Below are 26,027 nucleotides of genomic sequence, written 5' to 3'. Positions count from 1 at the left end.
GCCAGAGAAAGGCGCACAGGGAAAGGCTATTGCAAGGAACTGGAAGTGGTTGGGTAGGATACAGCATAAACCACAAGTTAGGGTGTGCTAGTACGCTAAGCAGAAGACAGTGAGGAGAGGAGAGGCCAACTCAGGAAGCATCTTTTATTCTACATTCAGGAGTTTGGATTCTTCCCAGGGACAGTGGTACAATCAGACTTGCATTTTAGAATGCCCATTTTGTTGCAGGAGGAGAGGAGACTGGTGGAAGCAGCGAAGTGCTCAGCAGGCTGGGACCAGATTGAGAGAGAGAGAGAGAGAGAGTGACAATGTGGCCTAGCCTTGGAGATGGAGGCTTAGGTCATTCCACAGAAAGAAAGAGCCAGCCTTCATTTCTTTGGTCCTTTGAAGGAATTTCAATTAATTCAAATAGACTGCATTTATTTCTCAAGAGTCAGTGTCTCAGAACAATGTAGGTGGGAATAAAGACAGCTTTTCTAGAAACTACAGGATGCCTGGGGATGGTTATGCAGCTGTAGGGCCTGGGCTGGTGGTGGATGTAGAATTCTAATTATGTAGAGAAAATCTGGTACAATAAAACTGCTAAGTTCCCATTGCTCCTTCTCCTGGCCTGGAGTTCTATTCTATAAGGCAGTGGTCTTCTTAGGGCTGTAGGGTGACTACAGAAGGCCCTGGAATCCATCTGTGCCTCTAGGCTGAGTAACAAATGTGTAGTACACAGGTATGAATTTTCAAATGCATGTGATAAATGTAGTGCACACTCACTTATCAGTGTAATGAATGCAGAATAGTTCTCTCTGTGAATTTTCTCAATCCAACAATGCTAAAAGCATTATTACCATCAGGTGGAGCTCTGAGAAGTATTTTGTCATTAAAAATATACTTAAAAATTGGAAACCACTGTTTTGGAGGGAGGCATAAGACAGACCCCCAGGACCCATATGATACCACCTGCCCCTGATTAATTACCTTGCTACAGATTTGGATCCAACCCAAACAGGTGGTTTTAAGTAGACTTCCATGAAGAACAGCAACGTGGTGGGTGGATTTAACAAGGTTCTAATGTCTCATTTCTTTGATACCTCCTGCCTCTCCTTAGCACTGGCATTTCCTCTCATTGCAAACTGCAGTCCTTACAGATAGCATATGTGCCTTCACCTAAGTAGGACTTCAGCTAGAGTTGCAGACATCCAGAAACAATTTCACAGCAAGCCTGTAAAATCTAATTTGATTTGATGATGATATCAACAACCGTGACTAACACAGAAACAATGTGAATAACAAGAAGCTTGACATTTACGGGGCCTTTGAAAATGAGATCTTGCCTTTGCCAAGCTTGACCAGTCCATTCTTCAGGGGCTGAAGCATGCAGATTAAGTGCAGATGGAGCTGCCTTTTTGCAGGGAAGCAAGGCAGGTGGGGAAGATAAAGTGATTGTAGATTTGTCTGAAACTGCAGGACTCAGCACATCCCAAGCAGTGCTTCTCAACAGAAACTGACTGCTGGAATCACCTTGGGAATTTCTTCAAAGTGATATTTAGGCCCCACCTAGACCAGACCCAGTCAGGATATCTGGAGTGGGGAGTAAGCATTTGAATTTTTTAAAAGCATCCAGTGTAGTCACCATCATGGATATTAATGTCTTCTTGAGGGCTTGTTAAAACACAGATTGAGGGGTCATATTCCTCGGATGTTGGATTCAATAGGGCTGAGTAGTGCTTGAAGATATACATTTCTGATAAGTTCTTAGATGATGCTGTTGCAGTTGTTTCAGAGACACATTTTGAGATTCATACCCCGCTAAGCTCATAGGATTCTAGATAACTTTGAGCCTATAATCCCATTCCAATGGGGCCCCAGGCCTTTCCTTCCACTGTATCTGGAAGAATGTTGAAGGCAGATGAAGTTAGTAATATGCTTTCCTTGGACAACCCTAGCTCCAGAAATAATTTTATAAAAGTCACAGATGGTTTGATCAATAATCCTCATTGCTTATGCTAGGTGGTGTAACAAGATTGTCATAATTATTTTTCCCGTGAATTCCATTCATTGGAACTGCATAAGTTTATCTCACACTGCTTATGTGAGAGAGTATAATATAAACATAGGGTTGGGCTGGCTGCCATTGGGCCGTTGGTATTTCCTGTAATTTCAGCCTTCGCCTGTGTGTAAGCTGGGTTTAGGGGATGGGATTGTGGGACTTTTGACCTAGTGCCATAGTTGTTATGGTGCATATTGCTTAACACAGCTGGGTAATTAAGACTGGGATCAGGTAAGATCCTCCCCGTGAGTGGGAACGGGTACCACAGGCATTTTCTGGAAGAAATGCCGGTAAATAAGAGGTGGCCTCTCTGATGGTCAACACTGGCGGATGAACATTCCAGAGTGTTGGGGTTAAGCAGGGTGATGGGGAATTCAGAAGGAGGTGAGGTTTGGAGACCTAGGCAGATGGCACCAGTAAAGGCAGGAGGGTCTCTGTTATTAGTCTGAGACATCTATCAGAACCCTGGGAGAGGAATGATGAAGGTAGGATGGAGGAGACAGCAGGGGTATTCAATCTTCTGGCTTCCCTGGGCCACATTGAAAGGAGAAGAATTGTCATGGGCCACATATAAAATAACAATAGCAGATGAACTAAAAAAAATCATAAAAATATCTCATAATATTTTAGGAAAGTTTACAAATTTACATTGGGTTGTATTCAAAGCTGTCCTGGGCCTCACGCAGCACACGGGGTGCAAGGTGGACATGCTTGGGATAGAGTTTCAGTCTTTTGGGGATGGAGGGCCTAGGCAGGGATTGAGATAGGAGAATGAGATAAGGTTCTCTGAATGAGAAAGTGGGTCTTTGGAACAAGACAGAGGCCTGTTTACTCCAACAAGGACTCAAGATTGGGGCCAGGGTACCTGGGGAAGATGATGGCAGAGTTGCTCAAGTACCTCCTGCCTGAAAGCAGGCTGGTTTTAAAATAACGGGCGAGGCAGAACCTGCAGATAGAGGCCAGTGGGCATCAGCTCCAGAGAGATATGTTCTATAGAGGTTTGATATTAGCAAGATCTGACACATTGAGGGTAAACCTTTCCATAATATAACATAATATGCATTTTCTTATTTAATCACCAATCAGTTGCGCTACATTAAATGTTTGCATGAAATGTTGGGGTGAGCATCATGTTCCTGCCTGAATATTCCTTAGGGGCACATGCTGGGACATGCTTGCAAGAGGTGGTCTGCATACATTTCCAATCTCATGTCCTACAGCCAAGGAGATATACTTTGCATGGAGGAAATAAATTATAGCAATTTCCTGAGGATGTTTATGTAGAGATGGGTTTAGCAGATTAGGGAAGCTATTTTATTTTGTTTAAATAAAAGGTTTTCCAAAACTTCTTACTCTGGAAACAGATCTTTTCATCCTGGCTAGAGGGATGGTCCTGGGTGCCAGGCAAGTGTAATGAAAATCATTAGTGACGGATTTAAGAGGTGGACAGGTAATTCTTGCAGAGTCAATTGGAATCCTTCCCTGGGACTGACACATGAACACAGGGAAAAAGCTGGTTTCTCCTTATGTTGGGTTTGCCAAATTGAGTTTACTGGCAGCCATGTTTCTACTTGGCTGCCAGGAGCAAAAAGACCCAGCTGACATGCAAGGCAACGTGGGGATGAACAGGGATCAGAAACATTACACACACCTGGTACATACCTAGTGGTGTGGAATGTCTGGTTCCTGTTGTTGAAGCTTTTTTGTGAATTTTGTGAGTTGATGGAATTTTGTGAGTTGTATTCCTGCCATGAGCACTAAAACATCCCCCCATACCTGACTGATTAACAAGTGAAACCCCCAATTAATACAATGTGTTGATTGGTAATCTCAGAGGGTGGGGAAGTAGCCCAGAGTATTGAAAAATGAAGATCAAATAGTTTGCCTTCTTTTGGGAGGGTAAACCAGTGAGAAGGTGCCCCCCTTGGAGGTATGCAGGACCCCACAATCCTGAATTGGAAATTCAGAGTTCCGAACCTGCTCTGCACCTGTCAGGCTATCTGACCTTCAGTTTTTTAATCTGTAGAAAGAAGAGGGTCAAAGTGCAGATTCTTGCCAATATCTATTCTAGGTCTAGCAAGTAAAGCCATTTTCTTTCCTTTTTTTTTTATTATTACGTTTCATGGCATGGGGAGTGGGTTTTGCTTTCTTTTACATTATGGCCTGAAGTCAGGGATCTAGTTTTTCCTTGCATCTGCCTCTAATACCTGGCCTCTCCAGTTCATCTTTACTCTGCTGCTGCCACCATTTAAACAAGCCAGGCCATGTCACAGCTCAGCTCACAAAATCTGCAGTGGCTCTCCATCTGCTTGAGAGAAGCCCGTGTGTCTTGTTCTGGCATTGAAGAATCTCTCATTCTGGACTCCACTGCCCTCTTCTCAGCCTCATGGAATTACAAAACTTCAGAGAACTTCGTTTAGTCTAACTGCTTTATTCGGATGGAAAACTGGGACTTAGCAAGTTTGTGACTTCTAAAAACCCAGTATTGGGCTCCGTCATCGTTATTTTCTTCTGCATATTTCCTGAGCCACCTGCTTAGAGAATTCGTCTGCAGATAGAGGCCAGTGGGCGTCAGCTCTAGAGCACTTAATGGGCTCTAGAGTTCCCTAATGGGTCATGTCCACTTGATTCCTTGGGCCTTCGCTTCTACCCTCTCCCTGTCTGGTGCACCCTCTTTCCATATCCAATCCTTTGCAAGCAATACATATTCCCAAGGCTCATCTTAAGAGTGACCTCCTATGTCCCAGGGTCCCTCAGTCAGGATGAACTGCTCTCTCCTTGTTATTCCCATAGGACTGTGTGGCATTCCAGGAGTCTTTATTTCATGTTTCTTTCAGCTATAGTTTGTTTCTGTTTTCTTCAGCACAGGGAAGTTTTTTGATGGCAGAGGTCTTGTGCCAGACATCTCAGAAAACTTTTGAGTGTCTGGCCCAGTGTACCCGCTCAGTAAACAGCTGCTTGGTAAAATCTCCAAGATGTGGTATAAGGACGTTCCTAACGTCCCTATCAAGGTACCCCAGTCCTGACGCTGAATGCCTCTCACAGCATGGTTGGAATGAACTCTTCTAAGAATGTTAATATTTTGGCTTATTTACCCTCTGTAGGTCAATAACATTTTTAAAATCCATTGGACCTTAGAAAGTACAGTGTCTTGAAATTAGGTGATTTAATTAGCCTTTACAGGCTAATAAAATGTAATCGGCTGACACATAGTTTATCTTTTGGGGAGGAAACTGGATGGGAGTATGGAATGGGTAGGGATGATTTGTGTTAGAATGCGAGGCACTCACAACATTATAGATATTAGAGAGAAAAAACAGGGACACCATTAAGGGTATTTTCATGCTGTATCTTTTGCCCCATCTGACTCTGGACTGTTTTATTTGCCTTGAAATTAGGCCATGAGATTGCTGAAACCAGAGGTTTGATTTTCCTAGAAGGCTGTGGAGCTGCATCTCTTGCTTTTTGGGCTAACAAGGGTGGTGGGGCAGACAGTGAATGTCGGCCACCAGGACTGTGCTGGGCGCTCCTTGCCCAGGCTCCCAGTTATTGCAGACCACTTGCACTTTGAGGTTGACATTTGGAGCATGTCCCAATGCTGTTAAAAGGAACATTAATGAGACAGCCATTTTCCTGTCGACTGCATGTGTCTTCATTATGAGGATGAAAGCTGTGTGCCCTGCAAGAGCACGTGTGCCTGCCCCTCACATCCATCACACTCTATGTCCACAGACCCCGCCCTGCATCCTCATCAAGACACCTGCTCCCCCAGGGAGACGCTCTGCAGGGGAGGGGATAATCTCTGTTTCTGTTTTCCATGTTGGGGCTCCCAAGGGCTGCCTGCATTGGAAGGTGAAGTGGAGACAGCTGAGAGAGACATGGAGTGAGATGAATTACTTCACCTGGAGGTCAGCAAACCTGCTGTGGGAAAGGGAAGGACGTGGAGGAAGAAGGAGGGGGCGGTGGGAGAAGACCACTCAGGTTATGTGTAACTTCACAGAGCCAAAGGCCTGGAGCTTCAAGATGCAATTGTTTCTGTTTTATATCATTCAACAGCACACCACAGAGAAATTTCCATTTAAAATAAGATTAGCCGAAATATGACCTATTTTTCCTGCAAATGCTTCCTAGTTAGTGATGGTCAAGGAGATTCCACAAGGTTCTTTTGAGAATGGAGGGCTCACTGAAATAGCAAAGGATGTTTCTGAATTCTCTTTTTAAATAAGTAGTTTGGCTCTTTCAATTTTTCCAGGTCAGCTTCACTAAGGCACCTCACTGACTTGCTTTACTTGCTTTTATGACGTAAACCTAAACCAAACCTCTGCTCAAATAGGAATGCTGAAAACTGAAACATATACATCATCGTGTAGGAGCCTGGTTGGCGTCCGACACTGTGGGGATGTGTAATCCTGGCATTGGCTCAGACAGGGAAGGATAAGCACTTTCTTCCATTAAGGATGAGACAAGGGGGGTTCTATTCTGGCAAGAGGGATTCATGTAGGACTTTTGGAATTCAAAATTAACTCATTTTATGAATAGATGTCAAAAAATCCAATTAGAAACTCAGAGAACTGCAGATTAGCTCATTTAAACTTCTCTATAAAATTTGTAACCAAAAGAGACAATCCTGGATCCCACTCTGCCCCACCTCTGATCCTCATTCCCAGAGGCAATTAACAGATCTTTAGTCTTTCACCGTTTCTCCTCCCATTTACTTCTGTATTTCCAAGTGCTATGCATGTATACTTTGATTTTTAATTTTTCAGTGTTAGATATTATTCATTAACTTCCTGCTATGGAAGACCATGATATAGCTTTCTTACCAAGCCATTTCCCCTCTACTCCATCTCAAGGTAACATTTAAAAAAATTCATCATCCAGTGTTTATCCTATTGGGACCATATACAATCACAACTGATAACTCATGTGTATTTGCATAAATCTATGAACACACGCACATATGTACATTCATGTTGTGTCTGTGTTCTGTCATTCTGGAATCTTTCTCCACTATTTTAGCAGTTCCCTTTGCCTGTCTCCTGTATTAGATCCCCATGTTCTCACTCCCATGTCTTCCCATTTGTTGTTTGTTTTTTATTTGGATGAAGATCATCCTTGTGCACCTTCCTGAGAAAGGGTACATGGTAAATAGACACGTATTTTGTATTATTCTACCCTTCACATTTGATCAATAGTTTGACTTGGTAGAATTCCAGTAGTAAATACTTTTCCCTGCGTATTTTAAAGGCGCTTCCCCTTTCCCTCTCATTCGCTTCATTGTTGCCATTGAGAAATATAATGTGATTCTGATTCTCAATCTTGTTATTGACCTGCTTTTCCTCCCTGGAGGCACTTAGGGTCCACAGTTTATTCCTTGTGTTCTGAAACATCACAATGGTATCAATGGTATGTCTTGGTGTGAGTCTTTTTGTTTTTATTATTATTTTTTTATACAGGGTCTCAATCTGTTACCCAGGTTGGAGTGCGGTGGCATGATCTGGGCTCACTACAACCTTTGCCTCCTGGGCTCAAGCCACCCTCCTGCCTCAGCTTCTCGAGTAGCTGGAAGCACAGGCATAAGCCACCATGCCTGGCTAGTTTTTCTATTTTTTGTAGAAATGAGGGTCTCACTATGTTGCCCAGGCTTGTCTTGAACTTCTGGACTCAAGCTGTCTGCCCACCTCGGCCTCCCAAAGTGTTGGGATTACAGGCGTGAGCCACCATGCCCGGGCTGTGAGTCTTTTTTCTCTGTTTGAACTGCACTTTAAATCTGGAACTCAAGCCCTCTGGTTCTGGGATATTTTCTCCAAGTTGTTTTTTTTTTTTTCTTCTTTTGAATGTCCTCCCTTTCTGAGTCCTGTTTTCTCTTTCTGCAGCTCTATTCATTGATTTTCCTGGATCTATGAGCTGATTTTCTTCGCTTTTTCCCCCTCCTGCTTCCCACCTTTTTTGGTTTTAGCTCATGAGAGATTTCCTCAACTCCATTTTTGAGACCATCATTGGATTTCTTATTTCTCCTTCCACACTTTTAAATTCTCAATATATATATTTTAATATCTGCACGTTTCTTTTTGTTTAAAAACAGTAACGTCATGTTTTTATTTAATGGTTGCTGTGTCTGTTCTTATCATGCTGAGAATATTAACTATAGCTTTCTTTGGATGTTTTTCCTGATCTCTGTTTGTTATTTTGGTTTCTATCTCTCATGTTGGATACTTTTCTCAAATGTTTGAGGATCCTTGGCTTTCTGTTCAGTTGTTTTTTAATTGAAACATAAAAAGTGATGAGAAGCTGCCTGCACTGGTAGGTCTTGCCAGTGAGGGACTCACTTTGGGGGACTGCGGAAGGCCGTTCCAATGGGGAACTCCCCAGGATTTCAATGTCCAGAGGTCATTTTTCTTGGGCTTTTGATATTCCCCGGAGAAACATTTTTCCAATGTTCTGCCTGGGGGGTATCAACTTGATGGAACATTTATGGAGGACAGTGGGACGGGGACTAAGACTCTCATCACTTGCCCTGGAGACTTTCTCATGGGCCCCCTGTTTTCAACATTGCACTCTCAGCCACAGAAGGCACCTGGAGTCCCCGAGTTCCAGGACCCTTTGGTCCTAACCACCTAATCCTCCAATCTTCTGCTGGAGTGGCATAGAGGCATTGCTTGCCAGCGTGGTCTAGGGAGGGATGGAAATTTGTTTTCGGGGGGGATGGAAATTTGTAAGTCCAATTATTCGTTAGACCTTCAGCCTACCTAGTCCCAGCCACGCCCTTTTGTAAAGAGGCACCTCCAATCACTGAGCCTTTCTGATGTTATACAGAATACTTGGGCTTCATTTTGGCCTCTTCCGCTTTCAACTTAACTTTCATGTTATCTTGCTTTCTGTAAGTTTATTACAATTCCTTCATCTTTTTGGAATTTTGTTGCTATTATCTTCTCTCTCTTCTCTTTGTCCTGTTAGGTTTATAAACTCTTTTATAAAATCATTTACTGAAATTTTAGAATTTTTTAAAATAAGAAAACACGGATAAACACCTATTTTTATTTGTGTTTGGTCTGCCATGTTTAACAGGAGCCGTCCCCCAACCCCTGCCCCTCCTTAATTACCTACAAAACAGCCCCAGAAACAGTAAAGAATTTGCTTAAGGTCACACGTACATTTAGAGGAAGAGTTCTCATTGCACATCTTTCAGTTTAATCTGGGACTATTTTGGTTTACTTCCTATGTTCCTAAGTTCTGCCTTGGTCATATTGTAACTACGTGAGTCCTCTTTTAAGGGGATTAGTGGAGCCATCACCAGCATCATCACAACAAAAACATTTCCTGATTTCATCCATTTAACAAGCTTTTATTAAGCACCTACTATGTGCCAGGCACAAAGAGCCCAACATACACTATCTTTCCCTTGATGAGTTTACTGTCTAGTGAGAAAGATAGGTCTCCATGAAATAATCATCCTCGGTGGAATTTTACCCACCAGCTGTGTGATCACATTACACTACAAAATCTCCCCAAGCTCAAGTTCATAGTCTGTGAAATAGTGTTAATAAGATGTGAGCGGGCCAGGCATGGTGGCTCACGCCTGTCATCCCAGCACTTTGGGAGCCTGAGGCAGGCGGATCACTTGAGGCCAGGAGTTCAAGACTAGCCTAGGCAACATGGCAAAACCCCTTCTTTACTAAAAATGCAACAAAATCAGCCAGGCATGGTGGTGTGATGGTGCCTGCCTGTAATCCCAGATACTAGGGAGGCTGAGGCATGAGAATTGCTTGAACCCTGGAGGCAGAGGTTGCAGTGAGCTGAGGTCACACCACTGCACTCCAGCCTGGGTGACAGAGTGACACCCTGTCTCAAAAAAAAAAAAAAAAAAAAGAAAAAGAAAAAGATGTGAGGATTAAATGAGATGATGTATGAAAGGGGCTTAACACAATGAGTGACCCACCATAAGCTCTTGATTGAGTGTAGCTATTGTTATTTCCGTTATTACCAGCTGTGAAGGAGAAATGAATAGCATTATGGGGGTGCATGTATGTGCACACGGGTGTGTATGTGCAGAGACACTGTGCTAAGTTGGAACTCACCTCCTGTACATAGGACTCTACTAGTTGCTGAAGGCACTTGGTTAAAATGAACCTTAGCATAACATTTTCCCACGGAGAGCAACTGCCGTTTGATTTATTGGTTGCATAAACTGTGATTTATCATGGAACATGTTTGTTTCTATCTGCACTTGGAAATGAAGCCAGTGCTGCTGATGACCATGAAAAATTATAGAATGTCGAAAGAAGTGCAGGCCCATAAAATGAAATTTTATGGGTTAGAGCAATGCAGTTATTTGAAAAAAAAATGTCACTGCAGAAGAGGAAAAATATGGAGATGTTGTGTGTAGTGTTTTACATTAGTCAGACTTCTGGGTAAAATATTATAAACCATTTGGAGGCGGGAGGAGAGAGGGAGTTCAATAGAAGGAAAGGAGCTATTTGATTTCCGAGTCCACTATAATGGAGGCTCTTGCCTAAGATCACGAGACAGTAAGTCAACCATGGGCATGCATAAAGAGAAAGACCATAGCGGAGCAGTCAGGGTCTCAGGGGAGAAGATTTTCTGGGCAGCAGAAGAGTAGGGTCCAGGGCATTAGGAGAAAGGAAGGGAGGGGATGAGAAGAGGAAAAGAATACATTTCTGGATTCTGTTTGTCAGCAAGTCATGGAGACATGGAGAATTTTAAATTTTTAGAAATGTTTCTGGTTTGTTAGAAAAAAAATTACAAATATGTAAACATGGAAATATCTTTTCAATGTAGAAAGTAACAAATAACCCTGGGAGATAGGTATCTTCTCTTTGTGTTTCCCTAGAAGGAGAAATACATAAGTCAGTAAAAGATCAGAAGGAGCTTGCCATAAGAGGATAAAGCGAGGCATTACCCACCAGCAAGCCTGCTTGATGGGGCTGGTTAGTTTAGGTATATGTTAACTGAGGCTATGATGGTCACTCTTCTTAAGCTTCTTTCTGGACCACACTTTTCCTTTTGCATAAACTTTGCTAAGGCTTCAATCTATCAGGGTAAAGTGGACATGTTAGGGCAAAAATAACTGGAGAACTTGAAAAAAAAAAGCAATGCGATGGAATGATGTGCGCGATTCAGGAGAGCAGTTCCTTCTAGGAAGGGAGGGGAGGTGTGTGCACTGAGCAGGGAGCAGGTAAGTTGAGCTTTACAGAGAGGTTTTGGCTTCCTCCCTGGCAAACCTTTCCTCCTAGAGGAAATCGATTTTCAACTTACGCAGAAAATGACTTGAGCTCCTTCAAGACATCTGTGGATTGACTCCTGATATGCTTTCCCCAAACAGGTACTTTTTATTTTCAAAACATGTGATAATTAACGCGATTGTGGCCCAGGTCTGGACTCTGAGGCACCCAACCCTAGATCTCATTGGTGATGCCCTGGTGCCTGGGGCTTGTTTGGGACAAGGTTCCAGTCCCTTCCTCTCCCGGAAGCAAGGCTGACTGTGTGCCAAGACAATAGGCTTCGGAGTCAGAGAGTCTGGAGCTCAAATCCCAGCTGGGCTACTTCCCAAGTTGTCATTTTGAGCAATTAGCTTCGGGATCCTGATTTGACTCATTTGTACAATAAGCACAATAACACTAGCCTGGGAGTGTGTTGTGAGAATTAGAGCTAGGTGGTGCTCAACTGTCATTATGAGCAAGAATCAGAATAACTACCTCAAATATCTGGCCTTACTCGAGAAACATTAACCATCATTAAATTACCAGTTCCTGATAGAACTCCACATGATTTAGCATTCAGAGTTGCTCTTGTGAGAAGTAACTCAATTGTAGATCACCATCTGCACTTTGGGGTATCTACCCATGCAACCTTTATTTAAGGTATTTCCCTTCCCACAGCAGTTCGATAATTATGGCTTGTATTTCTTGATCAACAGCCCTTTTACTGCACTTCAGTTTCAGCTGTGAAATTCAGAGTGGATTTCGTAAGAAACGTAAATTGTGTTTAAGTTAGACTCCCAGATATATTCTCCAAACTGAAAAATCAGTCAAATAATGTTTTCTGTTTGATGTAGTAACAGATATAGATAGAAACTTAATTTTATTTCTCTGGATGAGATAGATTATAACAATAGCATCTGCAGCCATCTGTGTCATTTTCAGGGCCTGGGGAGTCCCTTTATGTCAAGGAGTCCTATTTTCTACTTGTTAATGTTCCCAGTGCCCAGCATGGAGATATCTTACCTTGAATTATGCAGTCATTTATTCAGCAAGGTATTTTTGGGATATTTATTGCAAGGTGTGTGCTGGCTGCTGGGCTCCAGCCCTGAACAAGACAGACACAAGCTTACAATCTTGGGAGAGGGTGATGTTAAATAATTGCCCAAACAATTAATTCCTGTTGATATACACCAAAGAAAAAAGAGTGTCATACAAGTGTACAATGGGGCCCTGACAATGGCAGGATATTTCTGGTTCAGGGGATCTGGAGGTGTTCAAGTTCTCAGGTGAGCCTGACCACAGTGAACTGGATTTATGGAGGCTCCTGTTAACTGTCTGCTCTAAATACCCATAAGTCCAGTGTTTCAGTCCACGTCCACGCTCTAGATAAAGAGGAGGTTGTTTCACTCTCATGCAATGTTGTTTTTCCTTCCTTCCTTCCTTCCTTCCTTCCTTCCTTCCTTCCTTCCTTCCTTCCTTCCTTCCTTCCTCTTTTCCTTTTTATTTTCTTTTCTCTCACTGTCTCACCCAGGCTGGAGTGCAGTGGCACAATCATGGGTCACTGTAACCCTGAATTCCTGGGCTCAGGCAATCCTCCTATCTCAGCCTCCTGAGAAGCTAGGCCTACAGGTGTTGCCACTGTGCTCAGTTAATTTAAAAACTGTTTTTTGTAGAGATGGTGAGGTGGGGGGGGGGTCTCACTATGTTGCCCATGCTGGTCTCAAACTCCTGACCTCAAGTGATCCTCCAGTCTTGGCCTTCCAAAGTGCTGGTATTACAGCACCATGCCCAGCCTTCATGATGCATGTTTTAAATGCCTCCTCTTTGCCTTGTGCTTTCGTACACGTCACCTCATTTGATCTTCCCAACAACCCAGTGTGTGTGGTGGAAGCCCTACCTACATCTGAAGTGGAGAACACTGAACTTCAGAAAAATTGCACAGTCTAGTTTCCCATAGGTAATAATTGGCTGGGAATGAAAAAATATCTTGTCTTCTGGTTCCAAGCAGTATTCTGTCTACAGTGGTTTTCTTTTCTTTAAAAAAGAATTTTAGTAACAGAACTTTTTTCTGTAGCAAAGCCCAATATATGAAGCTGTCAGAAAAGAGCTGCCATGGTTGAATTGAGGGTGGAGGCTCAGATTACCACGTGCTAGTCTCCCTTTGTCTTCCAGGCAGCCTCTGAATTACCTTGAAAGGGTTTAGGAATTGTATGAGCCTTGGTTTTAAAACCACTACTCTATACCATATTGTACTTCTTGGCTCACAAACCCCTGCAGCTTAGTTCCTATTGGATGAGCACAATTAAATGCCAGCAGTTATTAGAGCTTTGTGATTGTAAGGGAGACCTCTCTAAACCCAGTTAATGAGCAAGCCCTGCTAAATATTAATGAGCATTAATATTTTCCAAGTCTTCCTAATCTTAGGTTCATTTATATTTTCACCTGTGTTGCTTTTATGTAAACAAGGAAGCTGCAATGGTCAGGGAAGAGTGCCTTGCTTCCAGCAAGTGCACAGTAAGTATTTGTTGATTTCCTTGCCTAGGTTAGCCCTGGGCAAGGAACTATTTGTGTGCCTATAATGCAGACCATGTCTCTCCCTCTGGGACATAGCAAAGATGTAGACTACATGAGGCCCTTCCCTTGAAGACTGTACAGTTCAATTGCAGACCAAATGTGTGCTGAAACAATTAGACAGCCCTATTAGACAGAAAGTAGTCAAGTGCTAAATTATGTATTGCAGCTACTGGTGCTGTGAGAGGTCAGAGAAGAAGTTGATTAACAGGAGGGAAATGGAATAATGGGGGTTAACTATAAAACCAAGTGGTCCTTCTTCTGAGTCTTGATAAATTGGTGGGAATTAGAGAGTTAGAGAGAAAGATGTTCAAGACAGGGGAAGCTCTGCAAGTAAAGACATGGAGGCAATCACCATGGCTAAGCAGAGGAGAGGAAAGGCATTGGAGGGATGGAGAACATGCTGGGAGTGGGGTCATGGGAAATGACTTGGGGGGATAGTTGGGGTGTTAGTTAACAGAAGGCACCCTTTTTTTGTAAGAAAGGGTCTTGCTCTATCACCCAGGCTGGAGAGCAGTGGTGTGATCTCTGCTCACTATAACGTCCACCTTCCAGGTTCAAGTGATTTGCTTGCCTCAGCCTCTGGGGTAGCTGGGATTACAGATGTGTACTACCACACCTGGCTAATTTTTAGTATTTTTTTTAGTAGAGATGGGGTTTTGCCATGTTGGCCCGGCTAGTCTCAAACTCCTGGTTTCATGTCATACACCTGCCTCGGCCCTCCAAAGTGCTGGGATTACAGGCACGAACCCAGCCACAAGTGAACAGAAGACACCCTTAATGCAGGGCATAGTCACAAGAATGAAAAAAGAACAAAAGGAACCAGTTCTAGTGACTTGGCTCTATTTTCTGAGTGTTCATATTGGGTAGGATAGAACAAGGGTTATTGTTCTATCCTACCCACTATTGTGTGGAACTCCTATTAACTTCAACAGGGAAGGCCCCAGGTTCAAGAGGCCGAAGAAGAGACCCAGAGCTGCCAAATGAAACTTGGGGTTTTATCTAGGGGTTGCATACAGGGGAAATAATCCAGTAGTGGCGGGCTGGACAGGAGAACTGTCTTTGTACAGAAACGGTCCAGTAGCAATGGGCTAGACAAGGTGCCTGCCTTACCTACAGTCTAGTGGCAGCAGACGGGGCAGGAAAACTGCAACCACTTGCAAACAGCATGCAGTTTATATAGCATTCTCATGTAACAGCCTCCCCTAAAGACCTCCACCTGGCAATCTTCATTTAACCCAAAACTCAGGATCTCAATTCCTGAATAGTTCGTGTTCCACTGGATGGGCCAGGGACTCAGATATTTGTCATAGATGGGAAATGAATCTCCAGGTTGGCCACTCCCAGATTCCCTGGCTTGGAACACACATTCAGATGTGTCTGCCATACAGGGTCGTTGTCAGGGTATGCTTAAATTACTGCTGTCAGGTGCGTTTACTATACATGAAGCCAGACGGAGGAGCTGTTGTTTGATCTTATGGCAGTAGAGAGCCGTTATGGTTTTCTTGAGAAGTAGTCATCCTTCGTATTTTGGTAAGATTGCTCTTCCAGCATGCTTCTGAAAGATTGAAGGGATACCACCTCTCCTTTGCACACTTTCCAAACTGGAGTCTTCTGACGCTTGCAAATTCACGATGATGACCCAACATGAGGTTGGTTTTGTGAGATTCTTGATGATGACTTCTAGCTAGATGAGAGCAGTTCCAAATAAATTGCAAATATCAATCAATGAAAATATGTTTGTAAATAATAATTTGGTCAACAGGTAGAGTTAATAATGTATGAACAATGAAGCACAGAGATGCCTCACTTAGGTAAACTATTAGATAATGTGGTGTTCATCTGACAATATTCCTGCACTAATATTCTTAAAAATGCAGAAAGTACATTAAATGGATCAGGCTGTTATATCTGGCAAGTACCAAGTCTGACCTCTGTTATGATGACATCATTTATGTATTGACTTCTGTGAATAAGGAACTTTAGTATTGCCTCCCTGCTCAAATCTATTTTATGACCTACAGGCTGGGTCTCCACAATTCAGAGGGAAGACAAGGCTGGGTCCCTGAGATCAAAGTAGGGGATCGAAAATTAGACAGTGATTTGATATCTCAGAATGATCTAATCACTATGTTTAGTTATTTATTTTTTAAAAATTTATTTCCATAGGCTTTTTGGGTAACAAGCAGTATTTGGTTACATAAGTTCTTGAGTGGTGATTCATGAGATTTCAGTGCACCCATCACATGAGCAGTATACACTGAATCCAATTTGTAGTCTTTTATTCCTCACCCCCTCTCACTCTTTCCTGAGTCCCCAAAGTCCATTGTATCATTATTACGCCTTTGCATCCTCATAGCTTAGCTCCCACTTATGAGTGAGAACATACGATGTTTGATTTTCCATTCCTGAGTTACTTCACTTAGAATAATAGTCTCCAGTTCCACCCAGGTTGCTGTGAATGCCATTAATTCATATCTTTTTATGGCTGGGTAGTATTTTGTTGTATTTATATACCAAAGTTTCTTTATCCACTTGTTGATTGATGGGTATTTGTGTTGGTTCCACATTTTTGCAATTGAGAATTGTGCTGCTATAAACATGTCTGGTCAATCACTGTGTTTAAAGGATAATGATGATGATATATACCATTTATCAAATGTTCAGCATTCAGTGAATAAAAACACTTTTACATTTTGTATCTCATTGAATCTTTGAAACACTTTATTGCTGTATGCATTTTTGTTTCTTCTATTTTCTAAGTGAGGCAACTAGAACTTGAAAATTAAGTGACTAGTACACAGCTAGGAAATGGAGGAACTAGGGAAATGACTCTACATCTTCCTGTCCAGATCCTATTTGTTTAATCGTTTCGTTATCCTGCTTCTCTATCATAATGATGAAGATAGGTGTGATGGCTAATATTGAATATCAACTTGATTGGATTGGAGGATGCAAAGTACTGTTCCTGGGAGAGTCTGTGAGGGTGTTGCCAAAGGCGATTAATATTTGAGTCAGTGGACTAATAGGATATATGAATATATGAAAGGGTGTTTATTAGGAACAATTGACTCACACAATCACAAGGTGAAGTCCCACGATAGACCGTCTGCAAGTTGAGGAACAAGGAAGCCAGTGGTGGATGAGTCAGTGTCCCAAAACTTCAAAAGCAGAGAAGCTGACAGTGTAGCTTTCAGTTGTGGCCAAAGGCCCGAAAGACCCTGGCAAACCACTGCTGTAAGTCCAGGAGTCTAAAAGCAGGAAGCATCCAACACGGGAGAAAGATGAAGGCCAGAAGACTCAGCAAGTCTGTCCTTCCATCATCTCCTGCCTGTTTTATTATACCCACGCTGGCAGCTGATTAAATAGTGCTCACCTAGACTGAGGGTGGGTCTGCCTCTCCCAGTCCACTGACTCAAATATTAATCTCCTTTGGCAACACCCTCACAGACACTCCCAGCAACAGTACTTTGCATCCTCCAATCCAATCAAGTTGATATTCAATATTAACCATCACATCTAACTTCATCATTATCATAGAGAAGCAGGATAATGAAGTGGACCTTTATAGCACCTGACATACATCAGAGTTTTTCAACTGTGACATTTATTGACCTTTTGAGCTGAATACTTCTTTGTGGTTGAGAGCTGTTCTGTGCATTGTAGGATGTTTAGTAGCATCCCTGGTCTCTTTGCCTACCAGTTGTGACAACCAAAATTGTCTCCAGATATTGGCAAATGTCCCCTGAGGGGCAGAATAGCTCCAGTTAGAATCATTGCCATATAGTGTTTTATTTGATCTTCTCAGTGTTTTGTAGGTAAGTAGAAATGTTTATTGATTTAGAAGATGAAGCACTGGAGACTCTAAGACATTAAGTGACATGCTGAGAGTTACGAAATTAGTAAGTGGGGGACAAAGGACTCAAACCCAGGACTTTTTGCTACAGGTTCAGTGTATTTTCCATTGTTTATGCTTGAGGTGTTTGTTTTGGTTAAGACCACTGTTCCAATTGCTTTAGATACTGCCAAATTGTCTTAAGGAAGTATTGCAACTGGATAAGGAAGAGTGTTTAGTGAACAGAAGATAAGTATAACTTTTTTCCCTTTCTTCACTTGGACAGAAAGATGTTACTCAATATTTTAAAGGACAATCCACAGATCAGGCCTTCCTAAGTGTGCTGATGTTATTGTCCAGATTGCAGTTGGATTGCCTTCTCTTACTTTCAAACAAATAAAATAATAAAGTTACTGGTATAAGCAAGCAGAAGCCAACATTTTCCCTAGCTTTTTCTACGTCCCAATGATACCTTATCCTCAGCCAACCCTTGGGAAGTTAAAAAAAAGTTGAAAAGATTCCATTTTGATTTCTTTTTTCTCCCTGCTTTATTTACTATGAAAGCAATATGCACCAAACACCAGCCACCTACACACTCAGCCCATCTTTGAGTCAAACGCTTCATTTAGCTTCTCTAGTGTTTCCAGATTTCTCAACTGGGATTGCCCACTGGGGTGTGATCTAAGTAGCACCATCATGAGTTCCAATTCTGGGCCTGTAAGCAAAAGAACACAGCTTCTCTTAGCCCATTATTAACTGCCAAGAGAACTGTTCTTCAGTGGGAATATCAGGCAGGGAGTGCCTCTTGAGAGAAGAAGGTATCTTTAAGGGAGCAGTGCTTTATCAACCCACTTCAGCCCTGACCTTTGCTTCTGCCTCATTTTTTTTTTCTAATGGTTTCAGACCAAAAGTCGATTTATTTTTTAAGTGCATCTCTGTCTAGTGTCTTCAGAGAATCCCTGTGAAGTCTGCTAGACTTGCTAATAGCTACCAAGGCTGAATCATGTTACTTTACTAACCACCAGCCTCTGTCAACGTTGTCTGGGTTTATTTTGGAAAGTTATTGGGTTGTTTATGAGTAAATTGTACAGTGTTCTTCTTGAAAAGTTGTTCACCATACCATCTTGTGGCACTAAGGTAGACAGATGAGCACTCCTAAAGGAACATTGTAAGAAAGGTGAAAATTTACGGGTGGCTTTGCCTCATTTTTCTTACTTATTCTAAAAGATTTTCATTTTCCTGTATTGTATGCTGTCTTAAATTCTTTCTTTGAAGAGGGACATAATTAAATGAGTAGGGAATTTATAGATCTAATTTTGTGAAACATGAACCTATTGCATTGATGGGGAATTATAAGATAACTTAAAGAAACAGATATGGATCTAGTTCACTCTGTTAGGTAAATAGCGAAGATAAACAATGCAAAATGATGCCTAAACATGCCTATGCTTTGTAATTGTAAGAGTTTCTGTTCTACAGAGCCTTGGTGTTTATATACGAATTAAATCTATTTTTTCTATTAATTGAACAAATATTTATTTCATGCCTACTATGCAGTAGACATGGTATTAGAAATGGATATTTAAGGATAAATTTAAAAATGATTTTCATGAAGGAATTCAGTCTAAGAGTCAGATACAAAAATAACTAATTATCTGACAATATAATATAAAAGTATAGAGCGCAATAGAAACGGTAATGAAAAAGTGGTATGAAACTGACAACTTTGATTTGTACCGAACTTTTCATCTTTTGTGGTAAAATCTTTACTGTGGGGAAGTATGACTTTTTCCCCTTCATCATGATTCTCTAGCAGGACAGGGTGGTGGGAGGGCAGTTCTGCTTTTCTCCAAATGATGGGAAAATACTGGAGGAGATGTTTTCTCCATTTCTTACTAGTTTTCCTGGAGGGAAGGTGAATATCCAATTGATTGTAGAGAACTTGATTTCCACTGGAGCACGTTTTCCCATGTGTGCATAGTTACTGCATTGAAAATGGAACAAAAGCCCATCTCTTATTTTCTTGGATCCTCATTCTGTGGAGGTCTGGGTTTTAGAGGGAGGCTGATCTGACCGTCAACATGCACTCAGGGTGTATTGGCAGAGGTGACTCTACTAAAGGCAGATACTGGGTCTAGATTTGGAGAGGAACTTCATTAAGAAGGTTCCATTTTGGCTTTCAGTTCAAGCAACATTCTGCAGCATCTCTTTACTAGGGTACCCAAGTTATCAGGTGATGATTTGCTAAAGCTATCCATTGATCTCCATTTAGCTTTAGATATTAATCTCTACCAGGTAGAACCCAGAAGATAGGAGAGATGAATTATCAGCATTCCTTACATTCAACAATCTCATTTGATAATCATAACAAACTTATGAGACAGTTAGGGTGGGGATTACTTTTCTCATTTTGCATGTGAAGAAGTAGGTAGAGATTAAAGTTAAGTGGAATAATGGAATGCCGGAAGCACAGATATGGGTTCAAATCCTTGTTCTGCCACCTATGAGTGAGCCAGCATGGGAATAAGTTCCTTAATTTGCTGAGCCTCAGTCTCTTCTTCTGTAAAATTGAGACTGCATCATCTGTTTTATAAGTTGTTGTGAGAACTAGACATTGTATGTAGACAGCACTAGGCACAATGTCTAACACATACCAGTGAATATTTGACCTGAGATGGAGTGGATATATAAAGCCAAAGCAGAGAATTAAAGGATCCAGGACTATTGAGACCAAGAAGTAACTGAATGAGCCAATGGGGAGGTCATCTGGAGAAGTTCCACAATAAAGTGCAGATATGTAGGATGGCCTCATGGGGGTATCAGCATTACCTAATGTGGGAGTCTTTTCTTCATTCATAGAAGCTAAAACAAGATAGATGTTAAAGTCTTAGACCAATGGCCCCCAACCCTTTTGGCACCAGGGACTGCTTTCATGGAAGATCATTTTTCCGTGGACCAGGGCAGGGAAGGGGTATGGTTTCGGGATGATTCAAGTGCATTACATTGATTATGCACTGTATTTCTGTTATTATTACATTGTAATATATAATAAAATAATGAAATAATTATACAAGTCATCATAATATAGAATCAGTGGGAGCCCTGAGCTTGTTTTCCTGCAACTAGAGGGTCCCATCTGGGACTGATGGGAGACAGTGACAGATCATCAGGTATTAGAGTCTCATAAGGAGCGTGCAACCTATATTCCTCACATGTGCAGTTCACAATAGGGTTCATGCTCCTATGAGAATCTAATGCTGCTGCTGATCTGACAGGAGGTGGAGCTCAGGTGGTAATGCGAGTGATGGGGAGTGGCTGTAAATACAGATGAAACTTCGATCACTGACCTGCCACTTGCCTTCTGCTGTGTAGACTGGTTCTTAGCCCAGTCTGTGGCCCAGGGTGTTGGGGCCCCTGTCATAAACTATGTTAAGCTCACTGAGCAGAAGCATATTTCTCAGAAGATATTCTAGTTTTTTTGTTTGTTTGTTTTTTTGGAGGGAGGTAATTTCTTTAATTTGCTGCACCTCAGTTTTCCCCTGAGTTGGGTGGGTAAACTGTGGTACAGATACAGTGTGCTCCAGGATTGGAGGGACCAGACTCTTTTTTCTCCAGCTCTTTGGTAGGCCAAGGCAAGAGACTCTCCTGAGGCCAGGAGTTCAAGACCAGTCTGGGCAACATAACGAGATCCCGTTTCCACAATTTTTTTTTAAATAAAATATTTTGTTGTATAAACTGAAACACTGGGCACTTGGAGAGACATGATCAATTTTATGGATTGCTGTGAATTATAGCATGATGTATTCAACTGTAACTTTTGTATCTCTTAGGAAGATGGTGAAGATAACTGGATTGTCTCTGCAATTTTTTCATTGGCCATATAAAGTCAAGCTTTGCATTTGGGATTTTCCAGGTTGTTGTTGGTAACAATATATCTTGAAAGCATGCCATTTAGAATTATTTCTTCCTTCCTAGGAACATTGGTGGGTGCATGTGGGAGGAAAAATGGCAAAATAAAGGACAAGCTCTGATGCATACGCAGTCCCTCTACAAATGCATCTGAGCCATAACTGAGCAGTCATGATACTCTCCATTAATTTAATGAAATTAATTTTTTTTTCATATGCCACTTTCAATGCTACAAAGTACTTTACAGTGAGAGGCAAAGGAGATAATGAGATAATGTTTTATGGAACCATGCAGCAGCAAGTTTCCTATCATTAGCAAGACAAAAGAATATATTAAAAACGGCGTGGTTAAAAGAAAACTCCGAAATAGCAACCAGAGAAGAAAGTGCAAAAGCAGGATGTGGCTCTCAAAGCTCTTTATCCTGTACCTTAAAAATGACTCATTTTATTATTGGGATTCAGAATGAGCCGAGGCAAGTGAGTCTAGGAGCTGAGCCCTTTCTAATGCCCTTTCTAGAGCGTTAGTTCAAGGCAAATATATTCAACGCTTCTGGTTGCTCATTCGTAAGGTAGTTTGGCATGGTGGAAAGATTGTAATATTTGGAGTCAAACAAATCTGCGTTCCAATCCAGTTCTGCCATTCACTGGCCCATGTGTGATTCAGTTTCTTCATCTATGGAATGAATATAAAAACTTGTCTCAAAAAAAGCGACTTTCCCCTCCACTTTGGTTAGTAACAAAGGCTTTTAGGTTAGTCTATCACATCATTTGGATCTTTCTGGCTGCAGCTGTGTGTGTGTGTGTGTGTGTGTGCATGTGTTGGGGAAGGTTGTCAGAGTGGGGAGGGTTCAACAGATGGTACAGGTTGCCTATTCAACACCCATGGCTCTTTTTTTTGCCATGCTGGCAGAGCTCCCGTTTAGTCCCACCCATTCCTAAATGAGACAACTTTGAATTGGTCTAAGCCTATAATGGTCCCGTTTTCTTGACAATTATTCATTTAAGGGTGGACATCGGGACTCAGTTTTGGTCATTGTGACATAAGGGGAATTCTGCCAGGGGACTTTTGGGGAAGTTTTTTTGCTCTTTAAAAGACATGCATGCAAAAGGAGCAGTATTTTTTGTGTGCTGAATGTTATCATATCCGCATAGGATGCATGACACTGCACCAGCCGTCTTGGGACCAGGAGTGAAATTAGCTCCAAAAGAAACATGCTATAGAAAGAGACCAGGGATGTTAGTGGTGGTCTTATCTGCTAAACTAGCCAACTCTGTAATGGCCTCCCACTAGATATCTGTTATGGGAGCTAACACATCCATTTATTGTTTGAGCAATGGTTATTTGGGCCCTCTTTTATTTGTAGCTTAAGACATCCTAACTGATAGAAGAGTCTGTCAGTTGGGAATCTAGAATTTGACCCCAAGTTCAATTACTCTTTAAGTTTAGAGGAAGATTCTTGTGTTTCTTTCACTGGTGCAGCTTTATTTGAAGTGAAATTAAAAGATAGTTTCCCATGTTCACCTGTCCTAAGTCAGCCTCCAGGGAAGTATTTGGATACCAGCGCCTTTCCTGTTCCTGTATACAGACAGATACCTGACTGGGTCTAGTGGACTCATGAGCTGTTCAGCCTGGACAAGAGAAGGGGAAGCTATGAATAATTTATGGAGTCCCCATTTCACATATATTTTGGTTCCCACGATAAGAGTTTAAAAGGACGTAGAATTGTATCTTCATTTAAAGATAGAAAAATTGAGACTAAGAAAGGTATAACAGTTTGCCAAGATGTCTGCTATTTAGTGGTAGAGTCAGTATAAAAATACTAGAATGCGCGCACGATTTCCTAGATGAAGAGATGAAACTCCAACAAAGTTAGGGGACATAAATAAGCAAATTAATTGTCGGGGCTGGTCTAGAATCTAGGTTTCTTGATGCCTTATCCTGAATTTCTTAAATTGCCTATCCTAACCAAGATTCTCTGATGCTAGCAATAAGTAGATTGGTGGAGATTCACCTATCGAATTCATTCATTCTTTCACTATGTATTTATCATGCATCTACTGAATAGCCAGCACTGTGCTGGGAATTGAGTATACAGTGGTGACCAGAAAGAGTTGGTCCCTGCTGCTCCCTTGGTTGGGGCTGTACCTCTGGGTGGGTCATGGATGGGACTGAGACAGCAGATAGGGTGGCCAGGAAAGGCCAAGGACCTGCTTTGTAGAGGACGCAGAGAAAAGCAGGACTTGGCAGAAAAACCCAGTCTCTGGGGCATAGGGACTGAAAGAAATTTACCTGTGGGTGAAGATGAGGCCTCAGGACCTTGGGACATGCTGTCTCTGTTGAGAGCCAGCACCTTGTGTTTCAGGGTAGAGCGTGCGCCCAGGGCCGAGCTTTTCAAAAAAGTTTGGCTCCAGGGGATATTCTTGGTGGGTCTGTTTTATCCAGATCCTTCCAGAAAGCATTTAGATGTGGCCCTGTTTGTTGATATAGTCCTATATCTCCTTTAGTGGGAAGTTTCTGGAAGACGCAACTGCTTTTCTTCTTTCTTTTTTGTAAATGTCCTTTGGCAATGTTCGGCAAGCCTAGACACCTCCCAAGGGAAGCCCACAGGAAAACTGAGAAAGAAGCAGTGGTGTGCTGGTGAAAGTTTAACAACTGGCTCTGTCAGGGGAGAGGCGGCGGGGAGGGGAATTCTTGATTTGTTGCGTTTTCTACTTTCTGTGGTGTGAATACTCCCACCATGGCTGATTTCAAGCCACCAATGTAATGTCAGCCAATATCCAAAAATTCCAAAAATTGAACAATAGGCTCTTAGGAGCCAGTGTGAGGTGGCTGCAGCACATCCTGGCTCTAGTACACTCCCAGAGAGAGGCATAGTGGACCACTGGTGCAGTTGTTAGCCCCCTAGCATATCTGGAAGGGACAATGTGAGTACCACAGGTGATTTCCAGAGGCGGGGCTTATATCAGCATGGACACTTTGCCCTGACGCTTGCACACCTTTCCTCTACCTTTGAAATATCGGCTGATTTCTGGCCATCCTCTCTTTTCCAACTCTTCTCCTTTGCAGTTTTTTCTTTTATCTCTGAGAGAGATATATATATGTGTGTGTATATATATATGTGTGTGTGTGTGTGTGTGTATATATATATATTTTTTTAAGAAATACCTGGAACAAAAATCTTGCTTTCTGTTTAAACAAGAGATACTTTTGAGGCTTGTTATTGATTTTTCTGTTATTCCCATACTGCATCAAGTTCGAAAGAAGAGGTGTTTTTTTGTTGTTGTTGTTGTTTTTCTCCCATTAGAGAAAATAAACATCCTACGGGCTTTTCCTCATATCACAAACTGGTACCTTCTGAAGCGCATTTGGAAGGTGAAATGTCAGGTAGCAGGGTCTTGGGGCTGCCTGAAGAGAGTCTCCTATTTCCAACAGACTCTAATTTTCAAAGCTGCTCCTTTCCTTAATATGATTTAGAATTTTATTTGTTCAGCCTGTAAAGTAGAGCTGAGAATATCACAGACTCAAGATATGAATCCTATTAATGAAACAGCATTTAGAAATGAGAGCATTGCTGTCTTGGCTATTACATCGTCTGTAGATTAATCATAATGTTTTGAGGACCCTGTCCGATTAGAAGCTTATTTTAAACAGCAAATTTCATGTGACTAAAGAGTGCAATTATTGGTTGCTATCTTCAGTGGACAGTTACAGGGCAGATTTAAAAAAATGAACGTTTCTTAAAAGTGATTAAATGGGTGGGAGCCCCATTCTGGAAACAGAAGGAGGCAAAGGAAAAATAATGAAATGAAATGAAAAGGGATTTGAAAATTAAAAAGCAAGTTAATTTGTCATTGTTGTACAGAAAAGCCTCCAAGATGGGAAGTGATTACCTGGGCTGAGCTATTGAGGCCTTAAGGCTACGCCTCGTACGTGAGTGTCTGTTATTTTTGTCCTGTCTTAAATAGAAAAGAAGCATTCACCGGAAATCAGAAAGCCAAGGGTTAGAAGTTGCCTCCTCACTTCACTGATATAGGAAGTCTTTGCTAACAACTACTCTTGAGTAAAAGATAGCAAAGAACATCTTAGGAAAAAGGCAAGAGCAAGCTGCTTTTTAGAATGAATAGGAAAGAGGGAGAGAACGTATGAGCAGGAAGAGGCAGGTGGAGAAATATTCATTTTTGGAACAAGTCTCTAGATGCAGCAGAGGGGCTACAGCTCTGAAGTCAGACATAGCTGCGTGTGAATCTTGTCCTCATCACATCTTAACTGTGTGACTATGAGCACATTTCCTAACCTCTCTGAGCTTCAATTTTCCCATCTGAACAATGGGATCAGTGCACCTAGGATTGTTGAGAAAATTAAATAGAAAGTGATGGAACATACAGCACACATTCAATAAGATGTTGTTGCCTTCTCAGGGTCTTGACCAATTGCTCTGAGCCAAAATACA

General features: G+C 41.8%; 1 protein-coding gene and 1 long non-coding RNA gene across 2 annotated transcripts in view; both read left to right on the top strand.

Moving 5' to 3' along the window:
• The window catches only part of BBIP1 (BBSome interacting protein 1), a 1,212,900-nt gene that overhangs the window by 25,742 nt on the left and 1,161,131 nt on the right, over window positions 1-26,027 (top strand). The gene's annotated exons all lie outside the window — the stretch shown is intronic.
• The window catches only part of LOC126962844 (uncharacterized), a 41,988-nt gene that overhangs the window by 1,392 nt on the left and 14,569 nt on the right, over window positions 1-26,027 (top strand). The gene's annotated exons all lie outside the window — the stretch shown is intronic.

This window comes from Macaca thibetana, chromosome 9, assembly GCF_024542745.1.
Source record: "Macaca thibetana thibetana isolate TM-01 chromosome 9, ASM2454274v1, whole genome shotgun sequence".
NCBI classification, from domain to species: Eukaryota; Metazoa; Chordata; class Mammalia; order Primates; family Cercopithecidae; genus Macaca; species Macaca thibetana.
This window is presented reverse-complemented; position numbering and strand designations above follow the sequence as displayed.